The 12,912-nt window shown below is 38.0% G+C and overlaps 1 protein-coding gene across 1 annotated transcript in view; it reads left to right on the top strand.

Moving 5' to 3' along the window:
* Positions 1–12,912, top strand: part of LOC136875841 (uncharacterized) — a 479,643-nt gene that overhangs the window by 115,224 nt on the left and 351,507 nt on the right. The gene's annotated exons all lie outside the window — the stretch shown is intronic.

Below are 12,912 nucleotides of genomic sequence, written 5' to 3'. Positions count from 1 at the left end.
TATAAATGGCCTTCAAGTAATTCATTATAGAGAAAGTGTATGGTAAGGTTAGAAAGGAAGAAAACTTCTACCGCCTCAAGGACAGTGTCCCGGAGCTTCAGACTCTGGGTCGGGGGTACAACTGCGCACGATGACCAGTACCTCGCCCAGACAGCCTCACCAGCTATGCTGAACAGGGGCCTTGTGGAAGATGGAAAGTTTGGAAGGGATAGACAAGGAAGAGGGAAGGAAGACGCCGTGGCCTTAAGTTAGGTACCATTCCGGCATTTACCTGGAGGAGAAGTGGGAAAACCACGGAAAACCACTTCCAAGATGGCTGAGGAGGGAATCGAACCCCCTGTACTCAGTTTACCTCCCGAGGCTGAGTGGACCCCGTTCCAGCCCTCGTACCACTTTTCAAATTTCGTGGCAGAGCCAGGAATCGAACCCGGGCCTTTGAGGGTGGCAGCTAATCACACTAACCACTACACCACAGAGGGGGACTGAAATTAATTGTACTTTTCATAAATTTGTTGAGGGACGAAATTACGAACATATTTTTCATAGTTTAGTTTTTGTAGTGTTTATGTCAAATATTGATTACCTTACGTTATAACAGTTTCATTGTAACTTGCCCGTAAGTGGAGAATAATATTCCTGAATTTCTACAAGTCCAAGTCTGATAAGGGTACGAAATATGGGCCCCTTACCTTATAATCCTAATAGGATGGGTACCTGCATGGTACACATTACTCGGCCAGGGAAATATCAAGCTGGTAGGAAAGTTTGAATATCTAGGTGAGTTAATAGACTCAACATGTCCAAGAAAGAATCCTTCATGTCACGCGTGGATAAAATGGAAATAGCATACCATCTAACGAAGGGCGTATACAGTAAAATATCGACATCCTTGAACGCCACCGGGCGATTTGGCCGTGCGGTTAGGAGCGCGCAGCTGTGAGCTCGCATCCGGGAGAGAATGGGTTCGAATCCCACTGTCGGCAGCCCTCGAAATGGTTTTCCGTGGTTTCCCATTTTCACACCAGGCAAATGCTGGGGCTGTACCTTAATTAAGGCCACGGCCGCTTCCTTCCCATTCGTAGGCCTTTCCTCTCCCATCATCGCCATTAGACCTATCTGTGTCAGTGCGATGTAAAGCAACTAGCAACCTTACAACCTGGAACGCCAAGTTCAGATACTACCGCACCGTCATTCATCCGGGTCCCTCTGTACAGTGGAGTGCCGTGCAATGAACAAAAAAGGCCTTACTGAGAAACTTGAGATCAAAGAAAGAATTTGAGGAAAAGATAAATTTGAATATAGAAGACGGCACAAACATAAACTCTTTTTTCACGTGGGAGAGATAACCGATACGATCCGGAAAACAGGGATTGCTTTCTATGCTCACGTGATAAAAATGACCTCTGCAAGATCAACCAAGATGATCTTCTTCCACTTCCAAGGTAAGAAGACAAAAGAGGCCTCGTTCAATGAGAAAAAACAAGATCTATAACAGGTGGGTATCACACATGATGATTTAATGGAGCGCAAACCACTTAAAAATAAACTTCAGGACCACAAGAGTTTCCAAGAAAAGCCGAAGCTGAAAACAGGGAAGACGTGAACCGAACAAAGAATATGGGCAATGAATTTGGGAATACTGGACAAATGATAATGCCGGGAAAGGAGACATTTGAAATTACGTAGTCCTTCGTTCGCCGGAATAATATTAATAATAATAATAATAATAATAATAATAATAATAATAATAATAATAATAATAATAATCATCATCATCATCATCATAATCAAAAACGCAAACATATGTGCAACAGACATTTTAGAAGGAGACACCTTCAGACACAAAGTCAACAAGTGGGAAGTTACATCAGAGGAACCAAAGCAAAAACAGTGCAGACCGAAATGGTCGATAGAACGTAAACAAGCCTTCTCAGAGAGAAAGAAAGCCTATTGGAAGAACAAGAAGAACCCAAAGAAAGCTTGATTGAGTTGTTTTCTTAACGTCTTCCATTATTGGGAGAATACGATAATAATAATAATAATAATAATAATAATAATAATAATAATAATAATAATAATAATAATAATAATAATAATAATAATAATGCACCGTGTAATATGTGGTGTAGACCTTCAGACTTGGCACCATTATTGCGATCATCAATGATTTATTGTTGTTTAAGTGGAAACATAATTGACCTAGCTCCAATTCTCGGCCTACCAACTCAGAGATCTTTGAACAGTTAAGAAGTTCAATCTCGCTTAAATTTTCCATTCGACACAGATTTCACTTACACACGTAGTTGAACACAGAGCCCTCTGGGGCGTCGGACTGCCGCTCACCAACACGGCCTTTCACAGCACATAGTCGTTTCTACAGCAGTTCACTACCCACGGACTCACTGACTTGCGTTCGTCTCGTATCTCACTTACGTTCACTCATGACAGGTATTTCACAAGGTATGAGGTTTATAAAAGTGAAATAAAGTCTGTTATCACCAATCGTATTTCTAGTTTTCATTTTGCTGGACAAAACACGCATATTCCATTTAAAGAAACGTAAAATTTTTGAAGGTGATATTTGAAGCACACATTTCCTGTCCAGAAGATTTTTAGAAAATCAATAAAATCTTTATCACTGTTGCAAATAGTAACAACAGAAGAAGATTTTTTCCATGGTAAAACTTTGCCTACTTAAAAATGTTGTTGTATACCAAAATATGAATCATCACAAGAATGTCACTTAGAATAAATTACTGAATATGCTGGATTTGTGTTATTACTGCTGGACTCATTTCAGTTCTTACATTTTAAAGGGGAAGATGAATATGCTAATTTGCGGTTGAAGAATATTTGAAGGTATAAACGTAATATCTAATAATCATATTTGATATTCATATAACTTTTACAAAACATTACTCAGCTCATTATTTCACTCAGAATCAACCACTTCAGTTGCGGAATTCTCTACCCTTTGTTGAATACACATAGCGAATGTAATCAAATTTACCTTGTTTCACTTCGAATATATTTGAGGTGGTAAAGTTATGTGAGATAGCCTGTATAATAAGGCGGTTGTTTGAAATTAACGGTTTTTCTCCACTCGAGGCTTTTTCTGCTGTAATACTCCAACGATCTACAGTATTTCTGATCAATTTTGTTCATTACATAAGCAGCATGTTCTAGTTACAAACTCATCCTCTTTACAGTGTTTTATTGTTACCTTAACGTTTATTGGTTTTCTCCTTTTTAATTTATCTCATATCTTGAGAGGATTGTGTGAGAGTTTGAGAAGTAGCAAGCAAACAATGTCATGAACCAGCAGTGTGAAATGACGGGGACACAAAGTGATGTTTACTTAATGTCTTGCCTCGACACGTAGTCGTCGCACGTTCTGGATTAAAGAACATCCCCTCTGAATATTTTATGTACACGGGCAAATAGTAGATTTATGATTCTTACGGAAATCGGAAACTTATGTAAATTGCAAGAGTTATTTTCCTTTGTTCTCTTTCTGAGATGATGTAACTTGAAGGAATAACATTTCCCTTAATAACACTCAAAACAAAACTTACGGTCTCATCAACCCGTTGCTTTCTCAGAGGAATCTTCAATGAAGAAAGAGACGTCCTACATCTCCTTTCAGGAATAGGTTTACGGGACCCTGATCCTTCAACGAATAAATAATTTGCGGTGTTTTATATTTATTTATTTATTTATTTATTTATTTATTTATTTATTTATTTATTTATTTATTTATTTATTTATTTATTTATTTATACTTCTTTGTCTGGATACTTTTCTGAATGGTCAGAACAGTGGTATTACATTCAGAGAGCTCTGCGTTCGATTCCCCACACCATCATGATAACATTTATTTTGTTATAGACGAAGTCATTTGCTTTTCAATTTCGATTTTCTTAACATACAACATCGAATTTTTCAGTCTGTCTGGACTAATTTAATAACAATAGAACTAGAAAACATATAGGAAAGAAAATAATTTGTAGCAGAATATGCCTGAAGAAAAGCATCTAATTAAAAATAGAAAGAATAGTTTCGTCCTTTAAAGGACACCAACAGATTCTTTCATATCATAAATTCATAACACTCGACAGTTCATAGAGAATAATCATAATAATGCTACTATTACTACTACTACTACTAATAATAATAATAATGTCCGCCTCTGTGATGAAATAGTTAGTGTAATTACCTGCCACCCCCGGAGGCCCGGGTTCGATTCCCAGCTCTGTCACGAAATTTGAAAAGTGGTAGGGGGTGGAACAGGGTCCTCGGGAGGTCAACTGAGTAAAGTGGGGGAGGGGCTGGATTCCCACCTCAACCATCCTCAAAAACGTTTTCCCTGGTTTTCCACTCCTCCTCCATACAAATGCCGAGATGGTACCTAATTTAAGGCCAGGGCCACTTCCTTCCTCTTCCTTGTCTATCCCATTTTCCCATCCCCCTTCATGGCGAGATATTGGTCCTCCTGCCCGGTTGTATCCCGCGGCCAAAGGTCTCCCACTCCAGCACACTTTCCTTGAGGCGGTAGAGATTGGACTCCTCGCTGAGTCCGAGGGAAAAACAACCTTGGAGGATGAATGGATTAAGAAAGAAGATGATTACTTTCGCCCTTCACGGACATCATTGTTTCATATCATAACATTCAACAATTCATAGAGAAGCACTGTAATAATAATTGTTCCGGGGTATGTGTGGAACGCAGAGATGGTGAAAGAAGGTGCGGGCTTGAATAGGTCTAACTACAATGTCAAGAACTGAATTAAAATTTTAACAAAGGTTATATTTCTTTCAATATCAAAAACAACAAACAACTTTCCACTAGTCAGGTAAAATGCCAATCTTGAAATCAGATTTGGAAAAATCCAAGATTCAGATTACTCAAGGGCAGAAATCCCCAATTCAAGAGCACCTGATCCAAAAATACAATATCTAGCCTTCCAGAGGCACTCGTTACTCTTACAAAACATTGAAAAGGGGCTAACCGGCTCTCAGTTTCTTACGGCCCACTGAAGCCAACATTACATCAAAATTTACAATCTCTGGCCGCTCAAGCCACAATTTATAAATTGAACTGTTTTTTACACGGGGGTATTTAGTACCCAACCTACAGGGCCTTTGCGAAGAGAACAGTTTAAATAAACGGCCCGAAGACAAACTGAATGGAGGCGTACACAGCGCTCCAAGATAATGAAAAAACCTACAAGGCTCTCGGCTAGTCCCAAACTACTGAGGTAGCTCGAATGGAAATAACTTTAATACATTACAGAAGAGCAATTACTAAAACGTAGTCACCTCAAACCAAGATGAAGGGGAGCTCGAGAGGGAAACTCACTCTCTATCCCCGATTTCCAGTTAATGACTTTGTGATTTTTTTACATTAGCCGAAGGATGATTTACAATTTAGAAGAGTTTGTTACATAGTTTAAGATTCGGACCTTCCCCTCGAATAAAGCTGCGGAGGTAGCAAGAAAGATAGAATTTTATGTGGCCATTACATTATAGATGTTCTGCTGGCCGAAGAAAGAGGTGCACCGCCTCCTGCCTTAACACACATACACACACACATACATGATCAATTGACAAGGAAACACGAAAAACCCGCAACTTATATACCCTCATGGAGGGTTCGAGAGAATTCAAGGCTAATCCGTACACATCCTCTCAATTTTATTGGTTAAACTCAAAAGATACTCTCAAAATCGAACAAGAAGCCTGTAATAGTTTGAAAGTTAATTATGGAAATTCCTGATTGACTAGATTCAAAACTGGCGGAATGAAAAAGAAGTGTTGCCAACCCAAAAACAAATGAACATAGTTTCAGTTATGAAAAACCTAGGAATACGAAACTTCTTTAAGTTATCAGTTCTTCCACCTTGCACCAGAGTGCATGATCAGAGATTTTTGGTACTGACATCTGTGGGGAAAATGTCCAAACTTCTAGATGTATACCAAAACAAAACAAGGAGAAATTCAATCAGTTTAGGAACCTTCACAATAACACAATTCCTTAATGTTTCAGTGGTGATATCTTCTGATTAAAGTTCCAAGTTCTGGTAGTATTAGATTCACCTTTTGATCGATAGAGGAGTTTATTAAGGCGCTGATTTTGAATGAGCGGAGTAGAGGTGTACCTCCCGGTACAATAATAATAATAATAATAATAATAATAATAATAATAATAATAATAATAATAATAATAATAATAATAATAATAATAATAATAATAATAATAATAATAATAATAATAATAATAATAATGTTTGTTTGTTTGTTTGTTTGTTTGTTTGTTTGTTTGTTTGTTTGTTTGTTTGTTTGTCCAACCCTTGTCCCGTTTCTCTACGGGGTCGGGTATAAGGTGAGAGCAATCTGTCGTGGCGGTATTTTCTGACCGGATGTCCTTCCTGACGTCAACCTCATCGGAGGAGTTAATGAGATGAAACGAATGACGTGATATATGATAGCAGGAAGGGAGAGGGTGAAACCCGGTACCGGCACAGAGCATAGTCCTGTCGAATAGCACCAAGCGGTCTGCCGGTGCAGACGGACGAATCACCACCAACAGTATCATAATTTAATCCAGGATTTTGGCACGTAATCTACTGATCAGCAATTATATACCACCACCTCCCTTACGCTGCCGGCCAACATTCTAATGGTGAAAATGTTTTCGAATAACGGGACTCGAACCGGCCTACCATGGAGTCAGACCGTTTAGACTTCAACGCCTTAACAAGCATGGCCACTAGGCGGAAATAATAATAATAATAATAATAATAATAATAATAATAAGTGTGATTGTATAGAGCAGGGATGGCGAACACGATTTCGGTGGCACGTCACATGAACATAATAATATTTTCTATACGGCTTGTACTACAGGCAATACATATCTTGTTGTGTTTTATGTGTAAGAAATAAATATCGAAAATCTATATACTAGTTCCATCCGGATGTTCAATATGGCAACACTGCTACACTGATAGGTCTGAAGGTCAAGTGAGATGACAGTGTTGTTTTCTGGTGAATGAGTGAAGAAGTTTCGGAGCATTCAAAGCTAATTTGGATAACTCCCAGATGTATGCAGTACGTTTTGATGAAATCATGGACGTGACTTTACAAGCAAGGATAGCTTTACTTTTTTTTCTGATTCCTTCCGGAAATGTGATGAGGTATAAAATAGTTAAATTGTTGATCATACGAACTACGACAACATGAAAAGATAATGAAGCTAATGGAGGAAGTGAAGTCCATTAGAAATATTATTATTTTTAATGATTATATGTAACAATACTTACCTTTTTTACAATTTGTTTTACATCGCACAGACACAGATGAGTCTTATGGCGACGATGGATAGGAAAGGCTTACGAGTAGGAAGGAACCAGCCGTGGCCTTAATTAAAATACAGCCCCAGCATTTGACTGGTGTGAAAATGGGAAACCACCGAAAACCATGTTCGGGGCTGGCGATAGTGCGGCCCGAATCCACTATCTACCCGATGCAAGCTCACAGCTGCATGTCCGTAACCGCATAGCCAACTCGCCCGGTAATAATATTTAATGACGAAGTGTGTTACAATGGCAGCTTAATACTTATTTATTTACAGATAATAATAGGTATTCTCAAAACTTACATATTTGCAATGTATTTTTTGCAGTATTTGCAAAATACGACCACGGACCATGCAATAACATTTATTTACTAGGCCTATTTCGAATAAATAAATAAATAAATAAATAAATAAATAAATAAATAAATAAATAAATAAATAAATAAATAAATAAATAAATAAAGCAGTAAACAAATTAAATAAATAACTTATTATTAAGTATAATCGGGAATTTGGGAAGGGAGTCGCGGAGGGAGGAGGGGGTTGTAGGTTGTAGGTTGTAGCCATTCCTTAAAGAAAAATAACAAGTGGCACAGTCAACCAGACTTAAAATGGCACAGTTATTGGAAAAGGTTCGCCATCCCCGGCATAGACTCTGTTGATGTTTCAAAAACTAAACCAATCGTTTTGTTTTTAATTAAATGTTTTAAAGCATATTCTGCTATTAGGGCCTGTCTGGCCGAGGTGGTAAAGGCGTGTTCGGTTCACCCGTAACGGCGTGGGTTCGATTCCCTGTCAGAGAGTCGAAAAATTTTAAACGTTATTTCCATTTCCGGAAATGCACATTGTGCTAAGGTTCACTCAGCCTTTGGCAAAAATGAGTACCCGGTTAATTCCTGGGGGTGCAGAGCTACCCACTCTACCCCAACAGGTGTCGACGCTCCACCCCTTCAAGGGCCTCATGACCTGTACTTTATGTGATTATATGAACACTGTTGATGTTACTTCAAGAATGGAAGTAATCATACCGATTTTAATTAATTTTTCAGGAATATTATTCCATAAAACGTTTGTTACCACTGCATTTGTGTTTGGCCTCAGGAAGGGCATCCGGCAGTAAGACTACACATTATTTTTGACTCAAGAAGAAATTTTTATGACTACTTTCAAGTGGTGAATTTTCGGCAGCTGGTTCTCTCTTACACTTAATCGCATCAAAACATCTCATCTTACAACTGACGCTATTGGTACTGAAAGGAGCAATCTCCCGATTTCTGAATTTTAATGTTCGGCTAGTTTTCTGTTTGATATATTTCTAGCCGAATTATATGAACGAACGCTATTTCCTCAGTGCTCAGTCAATTTTTAATTATAAGTGACCTAGAGTTTACAAGTAAAATGAAGAGTCTTGTATTTATTTTAGCTCTTAGGTTTGGTTTTGCCCCTCTTGATACTGAATACATTCAAACTTATATTGACTTAAATGCAGGGGGATGACCCATAACCCCATTATGGACTGCCTCATGTTTTTGTTCAGTTTCTCGTTTGGTCAACATATCACATGCACAACAAACTCACACAAAACCATCTCTTGTGGGGCAAAAAGAGCTGAGCCATCTACATGGAGTAAAATATTGAAAGCATTCCGTCCGAGGATGATTCACGTGTACATTTAAATTTCTTTATAAAAATTTAGTTGTACGTTTCCTATAAACCAATTTTCGGTTGAGAGAGGTTTGCTTAATGGAGCTGGTGTAAGTGAAATTTGTGAATATGTGTACCTATACATGCATATTCTGATACCAAAGTTTGAAACTATACTAATATGTCCCAATTATGGGGTAAATAATTGCGTCAAATATCAATGATGATGACGTTGATGCTTGTTGTTTTAAGGGGCCTAACATCGATGGTCATCGGCCCCTCCGCCATTTATCAATAACCAAATTACTATGATAGGAACTTCAGAGAATCTTCCGCATCAAAGATAAGCAAAGGTATCTGAACTTGGTAAAACTAACAGGTGAGTTTACACAGAGACGAATTTGAAAACAAAGCGCTTTGTCTGTAAAGTTGTCGATCCTATGGCTCGTTAGATTCACAAAATCACTACGAAAGGTAAGGAATGGCAACAACCAGAGCTAGAAAGTGTTATTCCAGCACAAGTGACTCTACAAATAGTACCTTTCAATGTGTAGGCATTTATAGGTTGGAATTCAAACATAGTGAAGTATACACTATCCCGGTCAACAGCTGTGCTATGAGATCTGCATAAACATAAGGAGCCCGGTGCTACTCTCAGTGCATTAGGGCACTTTCTACTACACAAATTAGTGTGCATTCTAACCTCTTACTGCCTAAACTCCCATACTAGAGTCATTACACAGCACCACTCATATCTCAGCAGCCTCCATACCGTCACACAGTTCAGTTAAAGTTACATTTCATTATGATCTGTACCAACAGAAAAAATTTAGAAGTAGCCTACTACAATTGTCGAAAAATAGTCACGGGTAGTAAAGTCCTGTACGAACATAAAAATCTATTTAAAACTTAATAAGCATAATTTTGGTCAGTCCTTGATTCAGTCTACTTCCTGGCTGCTAGATCCTCTCCTTTACTTTAGTAGTGGAGATAACTGTCACGCGATGCAGATTCGTAGTCATAATTGGGACAAAAGAAGAATATTTGCAGTGTTCATCAACTAATACACCGGCTACATTGTCTTATTCTAAGAAAATTGAAGAACTCGTTTCCAGAACACACTAAGTCAGTTTTGGGAGAAATTGAGAAATCCGTTGGATCTTGTTCGTAATGTGTAGACCTATCTATGTTATTAATATCCTTTTTCCAGAATTCACTATGTCATCGTTAATTGCAACGTAGTATATTGTATTTTTTTTCGAAGCCTGCACTAAGTCAGGCCGTGATGTCTTCCAAACTCTGCTGAGTCTATTGCACATGCGTATGAGTAAGTCCCTGTTTCCTGGCAATAATCTGTTGGCTATTTCATGTGTAATATGTTGATGAGCTGTATTTAAGAGCAATTTTCCACATATTAAGAGAGTGTACAAGATGAGTGACTTTGATGTACAAGGTAACTCTGCTAAGTCTATTCCACATGCGTATGTGTAAGCCCCTGTTTCCTGCCAATAATCTGTTGGCTATTTCATGTGTCATATGTTGATGAGCGGTGTTTAAGAGCAATTTTCCACATATTAAGAGAGTGCACAAGATGAGTGACTTGATTTACAAGGTTTAAAGCGTCCTCTCGAGGATTCCGGTAGTAGCAGGAAGAGAAGAAGGGATGTAAACACCTAGAATTAAAAAATCGCAAACATGCAAGAAAGAGTTCCAGTGCTCACCCTGCATCTAGTATCGCTTGCAATCATGCTGGAAGACCGAACTATACATGCAAGGTAGGATTATTCAGTCAAGAAAATATCGCTCCTTTCTGTGATAAACTCTATGACAACAAATCAAAAGTAGAACAAGATAACTTCCTTTTAAATTATATTATAACCACACAACCACAATCGCATCGACCAAGGAATGTAGACAATCCCCGTGCTGGGTTATTCACACAATACTTTATACGGAGGAAAGCCAGCCAGATTGTACGAGTTTGTGCTCAGCTATTCTCTTCTGTAACAGTAATGAGTAGATTCAGATTGAATAGTTTATATAAGAATGTATTGCTACAGGTGAACAATGTAAAGAGAACAGGGGTGGTGGTCGTATTAAATCCAAATACAGAGAAACTGAGGTTTCAGTTGTAACTTTCATGAAAAGTGCAGAGAAAGCCGTTATCGTAGGGCAAAGAGCTTACGAGTTTTGATGGACCGAACACTTTCCGTCTAGATAGATTTGGCGAATGTCGAGAGAGGCCTCGGTTGCTGCTTCAAGGCCAGTCGCATCTTATAGCAAATTTTATAGAATTTTCTAAACACGATTTGATATCGGGTTTGGGCATCTGAAAACCGATACATGTTCATACTGTGAAGAATTACAAATCAAAATACTAAATAATTCTACATCACCAGATGAAAGGGCAGACCTGATGGGATGTCATAGAGTGCACAAATTATGTACTAAAAAGTTTTATGAAATGTTGAAGCGAGAGTAATATATACTGTGAAACTAGCATTTGACATGCAACAAAACCAGCCACTTATCATGATTAGAATTTCAGAGACTTTTTATGCTCGAGAGCTTTCCTTGTACAACCTAACTTTCATGAAAACGTCCAAAATGTGGAAAACACAACAATATATTCTTGGACAGAAGGTCAGTCTGGAAGAGGATCGAACAAAATTGCATCAGTCTTGTATAACTTTCTGCATTGTCTTGAAGAGAGGGTTCGTCAAGAAGCAAGACCAGAAGGCATTACATCTCAGAAAACATTGAGACTGTTCTCTGACTCTGCCACAAATCGAAACAAGAACTCGACCACCACGGGCTTCTTGCTTAATTACGCTAACAAAAGAGAAATTTTTCATAAAGTGGAACACGTATTTCCTATCCGAGGACATAGTTTTTGCCTCCAGACCTAGCGTTTGGAAGAATATAAAAAGCGTACAGAACTCGCGAAACTTTAGAGTCACATGATGATCATGCTATTCTTCAAAAACATGGAGCAGTTAAACGTTTAGGGAGAGATTGGTGGCTACTTGATTTTAACAGAAGTGCCAACAATATCATGAAAACTAAGCTCCCATTCTTGATGAAGGAACAGCGTGTTATTCTGTACAGAAACGGAAGGAAAGAAAGAAGTGTATGCCAGGAACATCTGCAATGGAGACTGCAATGAATACGAAGTGTTAAGGAAGAAATCAGTCCATTCTTGGTGGAACTCTTACAGATTGGTCAATGTGCTAGAGGAATGTAATAAAATATCTTCAGAGAAGAAGAAGGATGTTGAAGAATTTCTGAAGTTTGTTTCTCTGCCTCAGCAAGCTCAGTTATACTGCAATAAAGATCTCAGAAACTTCAGAGATGATGCAAATCTGGCTGATCACACAGAAATTCACTGTGCTGAAAAAGAGCCGTGCAAGCATTGGAATTTGTTTACTACATATTTATATTTTTAAAATTCTTTTTAATGGCAGGTATCGGACAATTCAATAACTTTTTCTTTACTTCATTAATTTTCGAGGGAAGTATGTGTAATCTATAATAAATCGCTCAGATACCATAGTCTTGAGTGCTTGCTTCCGATCTGCCAAATATGTAACTTACCATGTGCATGTTTTACTCCAGAACTCACTAAGTCTGTAGTTCTTTTCCAGAATTGACCTAAGTCAAGTGAACTATCTTACCTTTGGAAAAAACTAGGCATTTTAATGTTCATAACTTCAAAAAATGGTTGTGTTTTGTTATCATTGTTCTTCATATTAATTTGAAAAATATTTTTATGTCATAGTGAAGTAATATTGCCAGAGTAGGCTCCGATTCAAAATCTTTATTTCCTGAAATAGCATAATTTTTGACTTAGTGGGTTTCGGAAACGAGCCCTTCAATTTCATCCAGACAGCTTGAAACTAGAAAGAACACTT

The sequence above is a fragment of the Anabrus simplex genome, chromosome 6, assembly GCF_040414725.1.
Source record: "Anabrus simplex isolate iqAnaSimp1 chromosome 6, ASM4041472v1, whole genome shotgun sequence".
In the NCBI taxonomy this organism is placed as follows: domain Eukaryota; kingdom Metazoa; phylum Arthropoda; class Insecta; order Orthoptera; family Tettigoniidae; genus Anabrus; species Anabrus simplex.
The sequence above is the reverse complement of the archived record's forward strand: the minus strand, read 5'-3'. Positions and strand labels throughout refer to the sequence as shown.